The following is a 13,071-nucleotide window of genomic DNA, read 5'->3' as shown; positions in this document are numbered from 1 at the left end:
TGTTCATGGATATTAACTAAATAAAAGAATTAAGGTTTTTATATGAATTGTATGGTTTCTAGTAGATGCATATCGATTGAGGGTTTATTTTAAAGGATAATTATTTAAAAATATTGTGTTATAACCCTGCCATAAGCTGATATATTATTTGGAGAGCACTACTGAAGATTCTTATCATAAATACTGACATATTGTATGGAGGCACTGCTGAGATTTATTAATATTCATCATATTGATATAATATATTTGTAGTAAATAGAAATTATTATAAAAGAGAGAAAAAGTTTCATATTTCGATATTAAAATTTTGAAGATATAATTTTTGAAAAATTGAAATATTGATTTTCATATTTCGAGATTGATATTAATATCTTGAAATATTATTAAAGATTAATTTTTGAAAAATTAATAAAAATATTAATTTTTCATATTTAAAAATTAATCAAAAATATTAATTTTTCATATTTTCAAAGTTAATCAAAAAAATTAATTTTTCATATTTCAAAATATTAATTTTTCATATTTCAAAATTAATATTATTTTTATTGGCAAAAATTGTATTAGCGTTTTAATTTAACTAAATACTAAACCAATATAATAATGTCTGTAGCCAGAAGTGACTCATTTAATTCTGTACATAGCGATGAAAATGGTCCCATCACAATACCCATTTTTAAAGGTCAGGTCCTTAAGAAAGATATCGTAAGTTACATTAAAGGGAAGTTTAATATTGCGGGTGAATTAAATGATTTTATGGATATGCTTGAAACTAGTGCTAAAAATATTATCGTTAATAATAATATGTGGTATGAAGAGAATGAATTCTTCCAAGAATTATTAATGATTAATCAATGCAAGACTCCCAAAAAGCGAGACAAACTAATATTAAAATCTTGGCCCCTTTTAATATGCATTATTGACGAAATGTTGTTATGTGTCATAGACAAACAATTGCAAATAAAGGAGCTAGAAGGTAGTATTCGTTCCTCACACAGACGTGAAGAGGATTTAAAAATAGCCAAAAATAAAATGGATGAATTTGCCCAAAATCTAACCGCCTTAGATAAGCATAACATAGACTTACTCGCACAGATACAAGAATTAAATAACCAGCTTGCGCAAAGCCAGAAGGAATTAAGTGATTTAAAAAGGTCATATTGCCATAATGAAAACCCTTATATTAACAGTGAGAATAATGCAGATAATGCCAACTCCTTTAGAGAACGCGTTAGGGACGAGGTACAAAAATATATGGAACAGTATAAACAAATGACCCCTAATGGGTCAGAAATAGATTTCCCAAATAGACAATCACCTCATGATGTAAATCCAGGAAACTGCTATAACGCAGCTGGTGCGGGGGATGGAAACTCTAACAGAGAATCCCAAAATAAGTCTAATAAAGTATATGATTCCCATAAAATAGTCACCTTCATACAGGGTGCAGTACCTATATTCTCCAATAAGGGAACAAAATCTGTAATTGATCACTTAGAAGCTTTTGAAAACGCATTAGCTATAATGAATGTAACAAGTGAGAAGTTAAAAATTGAATTTCTGCCCTGGGTATTTGACAGTAAGCATCACAAATTCTTTACTTCGCTAAAGGATATGAATATTCATTCCTGGAATGAAATAAAACGACAATGCAGAAAAGAATTCGGGCAATATCGCACTAAAACTGCTGCGAAAATAGCGGTATATGGTTTAAAATGTAGTGCGAATCAGAGTCCAATCGAATTCCTTTCTGAATTGAAAAATGTGTACAGTATGGCTGAAGATAATCCCAGATTTGATGGCTCAGAATTTGTAAATTTATTTTTTGAAGCACTGCCTACACCCATCAAAATTAACTTAGCTAGAGATTTTGATGAGGACTGCTCATTGGAATGGCTGATCAAAGAGAGTACAAAATTATACTCTATTCAGCAATCCAGTGAACAGGGGGTGAAAAAGGAGTCAAAACCCAAAATTGTAGCAGAAACTAGGGTGTCACCTAGCCCCCTCAATTTGGAGTCTAAAAAGAAAACCTACGCGGAGGTGGCCAGTCAAAACAGGCCATCTCCACAGAGGTTTAACTCTGCCCCCTCCCCTACACGGGTTGAGGCGCAGGGAGACTATATCCAAAGTGGGGGACATAATCAGGTAAATAATTGCTCACAAAGAGAATACTCACCAAATAATTGGTATCCGCGCAAGGGTAGATACAATAGACGGCGAAGATATTCTCAGGGTAACCAGACACCCCAGGTATATAATGCTCCCCAAAGTACTAATACTGAACAAGCTGAACTCCAGGGGCAACCACGCCAGAATAGAAATAGCGGCCCTGATACTGAGGGAACCCAATGGTCCAGGAATCATTATTATGGGGCACCAAGAGATAGGCCCAGGGGTAGAGGTAACTTGTACAATCAGGTAGATATGCTTTTTACCCAGTTTAATTGGTTGAGCGAACAATTCGCTAATATGAGTCAACCTTCTACGGCTCAGCAACCGAACAATACTTTTCTTTCATGTAATTAGCAAGAGTCCATGAGCTAGTGACGTATGGGATATACATTCCTACCAGGAGGGGCAAAGTTTCCCAAACCTTAAAATGCCTATAAATACACCCCTCACCACACCCACAAATCAGTTTTACAAACTTTGCCTCCTATGGAGGTGGTGAAGTAAGTTTGTGCTAGATTCTACGTTGATATGCGCTCCGCAGCAGGTTGGAGCCCGGTTTTCCTCTCAGCGTGCAGTGAATGTCAGAGGGATGTGAGGAGAGTATTGCCTATTTGAATACAATGATCTCCTTCTACGGGGTCTATTTCATAGGTTCTCTGTTATCGGTCGTAGAGATTCATCTCTTACCTCCCTTTTCAGATCGACGATATACTCTTATATATACCATTACCTCTGCTGATTTTCGTTTCAGTACTGGTTTGGCTTTCTACAAACATGTAGATGAGTGTTCTGGGGTAAGTAAATCTTATTTTCTGTGATACTCTAAGCTATGGTTCGGCACTTTTTTATAAAAAGTTCTAAATATATGTATTCAAACATTTATTTGCCTTGACTCAGGATGTTCAACATTCCTTATTTTCAGACAGTCAGTTTCATATTTGGGATAATGCATTTGAATCAATTATTTTTTTCTTACCTTAAAATTTTTTTTTTTTTTCCCTGTGGGCTGTTAGGCTCGCGGGGGCTGAAAATGCTTCATTCCACATGAAGGTGCGGCCCTCATTCCAGCCCAGCTGGTAGGGGGCAGGTTACGTTTTTTTCAAAGAAATTTGGATCAATTCTGTTCACAATCTTTGGATTCAGAACATCGTTTCAGAAGGGTACAGAATTGGTTTCAAGATAAGACCTCCTGCAAAGAGATTTTTTCTTTCCCGTGTCCCAGTAAACCCAGCGACAGCTCAAGCATTTCTGAAATGTGTTTCAGATCTAGAGTTGGCTGGAGTAATTATGCCAGTTCCAGTTCTGGAACAGGGGCTGGGGTTTTATTCGAATCTCGATTGTACGACACTCTCTGATGTGGTGGACAGATCACCATCGTTTAATTCAGGGGGCTTCTTTTGTTCTTCCGACCTGGACTGTAATTTCAACAGATGCAAGTCTTACAGGTTGGGGAGCTGTGTGGGGGTCTCTGACGGCACAAGGAGTTTGGGAATCTCAGGAGGTGAGATTACCGATCAATATTTTGGAACTCCGTGCAATTTTCAGAGCTCTTCAGTCTTGGCCTCTTCTGAAGAGAGAATCGTTCATTTGTTTTCAGACAGACAATGTCACAACTGTGGCATACATCAATCATCAAGGAGGGACTCACAGTCCTCTGGCTATGAAAGAAGTATCTCGAATTCTGGTTTGGGCGGAATCCAGCTCCTGTCTAATCTCTGCGGTTCATATTCCAGGAATAGACAATTGGGAAGCGGATTATCTCAGTCGCCAAACGTTGCATCCAGGCGAATGGTCTCTTCACCCAGAGGTATTTCTTCAGATTGTTCAAATGTGGGAGCTTCCAGAAATAGATCTGATGGCTTATCATCCAAACAAGAAACTTCCCAGGTATCTGTCCAGATCCCGGGATCCTCAGGCGGAGGCAGTGGATGCATTATCACTTCCTTCGAAGTATCATCCTGCCTATATCTTTCCACCTCTAGTTCTTCTTCCAAGAGTAATCTCCAAGATTCTGAAGGAATGCTCGTTTGTTCTTCTGGTAGCTCCGGCATGGCCTCACAGGTTTTGGTATGCGGATCTTGTCCGGATGGCCTCTTGTCAACCGTGGACTCTTCCGTTAAGACCAGACCTTCTGTCGCAAGGTCCTTTTTTCCATCAGGATCTCAAATCCTTAAATTTAAAGGTATGGAGATTGAATGCTTGATTCTTGGTCAAAGAGGTTTCTCTGACTCTGTGATTAATACTATGTTACAGGCTCGTAAATCTGTATCTAGAGAGATATATTATAGAGTCTGGAAGACTTATATTTCTTGGTGTCTTTCTCATCATTTTTCCTGGCATTCTTTTAGAATTCCGAGAATTTTACAGTTTCTTCAGGATGGTTTAGATAAAGGTTTGTCCGCAAGTTCCTTGAAAGGTCAAATCTCTGCTCTTTCTGTTCTTTTTCACAGAAAGATTGCTAATCTTCCTGATATTCATTGTTTTGTACAAGCCTTGGTTCGTATAAAACCTGTCATTAAGTCAATTTCTCCTCCTTGGAGTTTGAATTTGGTTCTGGGGGCTCTTCAAGCTCCTCCGTTTGAACCTATGCATTCTTTGGACATTAAATTACTTTCTTGGAAAGTTTTGTTCCTTTTGGCCATCTCTTCTGCCAGAAGAGTCTCTGAATTATCTGCTCTTTCTTGTGAGTCTCCTTTTCTGATTTTTCATCAGGATAAGGCGGTGTTGCGAACTTCTTTTGAATTTTTGCCTAAGGTTGTGAATTCCAACAACATTAGTAGAGAAATTGTGGTTCCTTCATTATGTCCTAATCCTAAGAATTCTAAGGAGAAATCGTTGCATTCTTTGGATGTTGTTAGAGCTTTGAAATATTATGTTGAAGCTACTATGTCTTTCCGAAAGACTTCTAGTCTATTTGTTATCTTTTCCGGTTCTAGAAAAGGCCAGAAAGCTTCTGCCATTTCTTTGGCATCTTGGTTGAAATCTTTATTTCATCATGCCTATGTCGAGTCGGGTAAAACTCCGCCTCGAAGGATTACAGCTCATTCTACTAGGTCAGTTTCTACTTCCTGGGCGTTTAGGAATGAAGCTTCGGTTGATCAGATTTGCAAAGCAGCAACTTGGTCTTCTTTGCATACTTTTACTAAATTCTACCATTTTGATGTGTTTTCTTCTTCTGAAGCAGTTTTTGGTAGAAAAGTACTTCAGGCAGTGGTTTCAGTTTGAATCTTCTGCTCTTTTTTTCAATAAACTTTATTTTGGGTGTGGATTATTTTCAGCAGGAATTGGCTGTCTTTATTTTATCCCTCCCTCTCTAGTGACTCTTGCGTGGAAAGATCCACATCTTGGGTAGTCATTATCCCATACGTCACTAGCTCATGGACTCTTGCTAATTACATGAAAGAAAACATAATTTATGTAAGAACTTACCTGATAAATTCATTTCTTTCATATTAGCAAGAGTCCATGAGGCCCGCCCTTTTTGTGGTGTTTATGATTTTTTGTATAAAGCACAATTATTCCAATTCCTTATTTTTTTATGCTTTCGCACTTTTTTCTTATCACTCCACTTCTTGGCTATTCGTTAAACTGATTTGTGGGTGTGGTGAGGGGTGTATTTATAGGCATTTTAAGGTTTGGGAAACTTTGCCCCTCCTGGTAGGAATGTATATCCCATACGTCACTAGCTCATGGACTCTTGCTAATATGAAAGAAATGAATTTATCAGGTAAGTTCTTACATAAATTATGTTTTTTAGGGGTACAGCAAGTGGTCAGCAGTGGACCACAGGCACAGTCATAAATACTTTAGTATCACCTGAGAGGGAGGGGAGAGATATACAAAATGTAATAATAAATATCAATGATACTAATCATGTTCTCTCCCCACAGACCGGAAACGGACAATTTAGCTGTGATGACAAGCAACCTCATCCGGGAAAAATTAACAAATCTCTTCCTTTGCAGCACTCCCTTAACCTTATTTCCACAGATGCAGTACACAAGAATCCAGCCGACCCTGTCATAGAGGAGACCGGTAGGTATGAAACTTCTTCTGCATCGGAAAACATGGCGAATTCAGGTAACACGTGGCAAAGCCCACAGATGTATGATAACGCCAACTTTATGTGTGAAATGGTAGAAAATGCAGGAAGTTATTATGTATTGGCTGAGCTGCAAGATTCAGTCTCCAACCCTATCATGGGATTAATTAATACCAGATCTCAGGCAACTATTTTATCCCACAGGTACTACGCACAGCTAAATGAGCTAACACCCCACAAACATAGAATAAAAGAATTTGATGGTTCTCTAATAGGTGTTGGGGGTGACTCCATAAAAGTTTACGGTACTGCATGGTTAAAATTTAAATTGGGGAACAGGGTCATAAGACACCCTGTCATTATAGTGGATCTGCCTACTGATCATTTAATTATTGGTAGTGATCTCCTGAAGCGATTAAGCACCATAATTGATTGCATAAATAATGTAATTTGGTCACAAGTTAAAAGGCCTATAAATTATGAGAATGGTTCTATCTCGCACCCGACATAGCCTGTCACGTGGTGGAAGAGAAACCAGATGCTGTAGAGATTCATTTCAGGAATAACTCTATACCTGAAATCACTATTCTACAAATAGATGATCAGACTCCTTTAAGTGGCTCTGATGGAAATACTTTTAAAATTTCACCTGGAAAGATAGCGAATATTTCCCTAGATGACGATGTATTAACCATATCTCTCCACAAGGGGTATCATAGAATCCCTAAGGGGGGAGGCCACGCTCAATACCTCACAGGAATTGAGAGAGTTAAAGAGGATCTATTTATCCCTATACAAGTGCATTACCTTGGTAAAACCAAGTATGCTAAATTAAACTTAAAACAGGAAGCTAGCTATATAAGCGAAGGTTTATTAGCGCAGATAGCTGAACCTAAAGTGATTAAATATCTTTCTCCCCAAGACCACAGTGTCAACGGCCTGGATGACAGGTTTGAAAGCTATAACACCACAGCTAAATGCTTATTATCTGTATCTATAGGTAATAAATCAGTGAAGCACCTGTTTTTAGTTTTTAAATACTCCCCATAATCAAATATACATTGGCAATGATATCTTACATAGATATGCCATACAAATAGATTTGATTAATTCTTGCCTCTGGAGCAGGTTAAAGGGGGACCCTGAAGTATTTCAGGATGAAAATGCAGCCCTGAAATCAAACCAGCAATTGCCATATGCTGTGAATATGCAGGTATCTAGCGATGTTATAATTCCTGCTGGGGCTGATAAATTTCTTTTACCCTGAGCAGGTAAAAGGGGGACCCTGAAGTATTTCAGGATGGTTTGTTAATTAGAACCTCCAAAACTGGCATCCAGCAATGGGTAGTACCCACCAAGTTCAGAGGTCTAATGCTTCAACATGCCCATGATGCTCCCACATCTGGTCATCGTGGTGCCAAACTCACGTATGAAATATTGCGTGATTATGCTTTTTGGCCACACATGTTGAAAGATGTTCAAACCTACTGTCAAGGGTGTTTAATCTGCCCACAGTTCCAACCCACTGCACCAACGCATAGAGCGCCATTGCAGAAAAGGGGGATGGTAATGCCATGGTCAGATATACAAATTGATTTTATTGGTCCCGTAACTAGGTCATCAAGAGGTAACAAATACATGCTAACCGTGACATGCCTGTTCACTAAATGGGTAGAGTGCATCAGTGCACCTAGCAATAGTGCTGAAACATGCGCAGCATTGCTCATCAACCACGTATTTTCCAGATTTGGTTTGCCTCAAAGAATTGAATCAGATCGGGGAACCCACTTCACTAGTGAAGTGATGACCAAAATGTGGAAAATACTAGGGGTAAAAAGAAAGCTCCATATTGCATATAGAGCTGCCTCAATTGGTGTAGTAGAGCGTTACAACCAGTCCATTGTTAAAATCCTCAAAAAGTTTGTGAGTGAAACATGTAAAGACTGGGATGTAAAACTACCTCTAGTCCTAATGGCATTAAGAGCAACTCCAAGTAGTGCTACCAAGATGTCACCTTTTGAACTGATGACTGGTAGAAGCATGGTTCTACCTCAGCATTTGCTGTACCGTACATCAGACCAAAACTTGATAAATGCTGCCAATAAACATCAATATGTGGAGAACCTAAGAAAACACCTGCAATATGCCTTTGCGTTTGCTCAAAGGAATTTAGAAAGAGCTGCAACTGCCACTAAAACCTATTATGATCTCAAAACGTCCAAAAGGGAATATGAAATAAATGATAAAGTTTATCTTTATAACTTTGGAAGAGATCAGGTTAGGGAGAAAACATTTCTTCCCTCATGGAAAGGTCCTTTTGTCATTACTGACAAAATATCTCCAGTGGCCTATAAAATAAGGATCCCCAAAAATGAAAGTTTCATAGATAAATGGGTCCATATCAATCAATTGTGGGCATGTCATCCTAGGTCCCAACTACAAGTCATAGAGGGAGAATAAAGTGTCATATCCCCAAATTCACTAAAGACATACTGTAGTTTAAAGATGCCTAGCTGATGAACATGAAGGCTCAAAAATTACAGACTTTCTATGATGTGTACGGTCAACATCCTCACCAAATACCACTAACTTTGATCCAATTCAAATACATGTGTCCTACATATTTTTGAATTTGAAAGGGGGATTTATGCCAAGGTATTTTAAATATTATTAAATAATATATACAAGTATGTTTGTCTTTATTTAATAAGTCTGTGGATGTGTACATCAAACAATTCATTTACCTTCTAAAAGCTGAAAATGGACACTAAATAGAAACAACCCCCTCCCTCTTATCAAATGAATTGTTTGTAGAACAAAGGATTGCTTCCAGAAGATATCCCACATTTAGTATGCAAAGTTATTCTAAAACATCCTAGTAAGGACAATGGAACATTTGGTCTACCCAATTTAAAACAATCACCTAAAAGAACTGTAACTCAATGACCATGCTTATTTGACTGTGTAAGCTTTTATGGTTTGAGATAGGATGGCCCAGTAAACAATTTCAAAGACACACTTGATTGTTTAGAGTAAATGGTCTGTGTTTTGAATGGAGACAATGTTCTGAGCATGAACTGGATAAACGGGTGGAAATTCTGAATACACAATGATTAGCATAGAGGTGTTAATTGTATCTGAAAATCAGATACACGTCTGTGCTGGCTTGGCATAAACACATGTTTTAAATTATACTCTTGGAAACCATTGTTAAGAAACAGCATAAGTAAAATTAAATACATTTTGAAAAAGAAATAATGCCAATAGCTTCATATATGTTTGGAATGATTCAAATAGCCCATAAATGTATATATATGTTCAAATAGTACGTTTTATATTAAATAAATAATTGCTGCAGTTAATAGATATATGAAAAATAGATTCAAACTGTAATAATCCATTATTTAATTATATGTAACATAATTTTTCTATTTTTCAGATGGAATGCCTGCATGGGATATCTGAATCATGTCATATGATTATATACACTAGATGTTTTTGAAAGTTTAAACACAACTCTGAAAACATATATAACAGAATGTATAAATGCCATTAATAGCCAGAATAGTTGACAGTATTAAATTGCTTTAATATAGTATAATGCTAAAGGCATACTGTGTTTCATGTCAAATTGATCAGAATAAATAATGTGATATAATACAGCACATATAAACATAGAACTTATTGATGTAAGGAAATTATGACAGTTATTACATACTTTAAAGAAATATTTTTTTTCACTGTCTAGAAATATGGCATGTATTGCTGTGTTGTGCTGTCTGCTGCCACCCAGTGTTATGTTGCGAGAATTGCAGCCATGAGATGATTGGTTGTTGCAAGGATGCATCTCCTTGACAACATACATTCCCAGATGAACGAATCCATGTTCAGTTGCAAAGGGCCAATCCGAAACAAGGCTTCCGTTGGGCGTTTCCAATACTCACCAATGATTGATAATGATCCAATAAGGGGAGGGGTGAAATCAGATGATTTAACCCCAAGCATAGAAACTGAGAGGGAGGCTGCTGGCTAATCCTGGAGGAATAACTACTGGGGTTATTATTAAAGCACACAGCTACTCTTAGACTCCATATGCGAATATCCCCAATTTTGAAATTCTGAGGTGAAATTGAATCTGTTGAGAAACATTGGAAACTGAACATCGATTTGTTTATTTGGTAAAGTATTGAAATTACATATGATGTTTTAAAATAAGTTATATGCATAGTCACTACAGTTAAATTATAATAAGCAGATTTAAAGAAGCAGTTTGTATTTCAAGTTAGTATTTCATAAGCCTATGTATTGTTTAAATTTGTATCTGGTAGGCTAAGTAACTTGTCTGTGCAAGTTCTGATGTTTTAAATCAATATTGTATTAGGATAAATTGCAGTTAAATAGCAGAATATATATATTATCCTATTGTTTATAAGCACTGTTAGTTAAAGGTTTTAGTTCCATTGTGTTAACTGAATGAAAGGCTATTTGTAAATAAGGCTGATTTTTAAAGGTACATTTTTCTGGGCTTTGTAGAAGGATAGCATATCTTAATAGTTGGTTTTAACGTGTATAATAGTGTTTCATATTCTGGTATTACAAATATATTTCAAAATGTTCATGGATATTAACTAAATAAAAGAATTCAGGTATTTATATTAATTGTATGGTTTCTAGTAGATGCATAAAGATTGAGGGTTTATTTTAAAGGATAATTATTTAAAAATATTGTGTTATAACCCTGCCATAAGCTGATATATTATTTGGAGAGCACTACTGAAGATTCTTATCATAAATACTGACAGGATGGTTGGGATAAGGGTTTGTCTGCAAATACTTTGAAAGGACAAATTTCTGCTCTTTCTATCTTATTTCATAGAAAGATTGCTAAACTTCCTGATATTCACTGTTTTGTTCAGGCTTTGATTCGTATCAAACCTGTGATTCAATCGATTTCTCCTTCCTGGAGTCTCAATTTGGTTTTGAATATTTTACAGGCTCCTCCTTTTGAGCCTATGCAATCTCTGGATATTAAATTACTTTCTTGGAAAGTGTTATTTCTTTTGGCTATCTCTTCTGATAGAAGAGTTTCTGAATTGTCTCCTTATCTGCTTTTCTATCAAGATAAAGCTGTTTTGCGGACTTCATTTAATTTTTTGCCTAAAGTTGTCAATTCTAATAACATTAATAGGGAAATTTTTGTTCCTTCCGTGTGTCCTAATCCTAAGAATACTCTTGAAAGGTCTTTACATTCTTTGGATGTGGTAATAGCTTTGAAATATTATGTTGAGGCTACTAAAGATTTCAGAAAGACTTCTAGTCTATTTGTTATTTTTTCTGGCGTTAGGAAAGGTCAGATAGCCTCTGCCATTTCTCTGGCATCTTGGTTGAAACTTTTGATTCACAAAGCTTTTTTGGAGGCGGGGTAGTCTCTGCCTCAGAGAATTACAGCTCATTCTACTAGATCAGTTGCCACTTCTTGGGCTTTCAAGAATGAAGCTTCAGTTGATCACATTTGCAAAGCAGCAACTTGGTCTTCTTTGCATACTTGTACAAAATGTTTCCATTTTGATGTGTTTGCTTCTTCAGAAGCAGCCTTTGGTAGAAAGGTTCTTCAGGCAGTTGTCTCAGTTTGATTCTAGTGCCTTTTGATTTATCCTCCCTCTCTAGTGACTCGTGGATTTCCACTTCTTGGTTATTATATCCCATACGTCACTAGCTCATGGACTCTTGCCACTTACATGAAAGAAAACATAATTTATGTAAGAACTTACCTGATAAATTCATTTATTTCATAATGGCAAGATTCCATGAGGCCCACTCTGTTTTTGATGGTTATATTTTTTGTATAAAAGCACAATATTATTTTCCAGTTCCTTTTTTTTGTATGCTTTTTTTTACTCCTCTTTATACCTCACTACTTGGCTATACGTTAAACTAAGACATGAGTGTGGTGGGAGGTGTATTTATAGTCATTTGAGGTTTGGGAAACTTTGCCCCTCCTGGTGGGAATGTATATCCTATACGTCACTAGCTCATGGACTCTTGCCATTATGAAGGAAATTAATTTATTAGGTAAGTTCTTACATAAATTATGTTTTTCCACCAGAGGTTACTACACGGTTTTGCATGGCCATATCTCTGGCCTTAGCGCATTTGCATCTCCTTGCCACGTGCAAGCAGAGGCTTAATCCGTGTACTCCTGCCCAAGGTCCAGCAGGACTTTGGTATCCGATCAGTCTTCTGGGGAAGCGTTGTCCTCTGAGACTTCAGAGGTGCTACCTCCAGGGTCGGAGACATCAGATACTCCAACGGAGGTAAATTTTGCTTTTAAATTTAGAATGACTCGCCTGCGTGTACTTCTGAGAGAAGTTTTGGCGACATTGGAGGATCCTAATTATGATCCGTCAGCTGAATCTCAGTCTGCTGATTCAGATAGCGAGCTTGTTTAGACGACTGGAGGGATGGTGATCCTATTCCTTATCGTCTTTATATTGTTATTTTTTGTTTTGTATCAGATTCCCAGTTAGGAGCTCTTGAGGAATTGTGTTGCATGACAGGCGGGACTTGTCAGTTTTTCCCTGGGCTATCTCTTGTGTGCGCTTGCCTAATTTATTTTCTAATCCGTTTGGGATAAGTTTTATTTTCCTTGGTTTTTTGAGTGTGAGATTATGTTGAGATTCTTTTTAGGAAGACTTTCGCTCTGGGATTCTGGTATTAGCAATGATGGAATCTTCCGGTGGAAGTTTTATTTATAAAAAAAAAATAAAAAATAATAATAACAATAACAAAATATAGAGTTTGTCTCTATTTGAGGTTTGGGAAACTTTGCCCCTCCTGGTGGGAATGTATATCCTATA

Source organism: Bombina bombina, chromosome 1 (assembly GCF_027579735.1).
Source record: "Bombina bombina isolate aBomBom1 chromosome 1, aBomBom1.pri, whole genome shotgun sequence".
Taxonomy (NCBI): Eukaryota; Metazoa; Chordata; class Amphibia; order Anura; family Bombinatoridae; genus Bombina; species Bombina bombina.
This window is presented reverse-complemented; position numbering follows the sequence as displayed.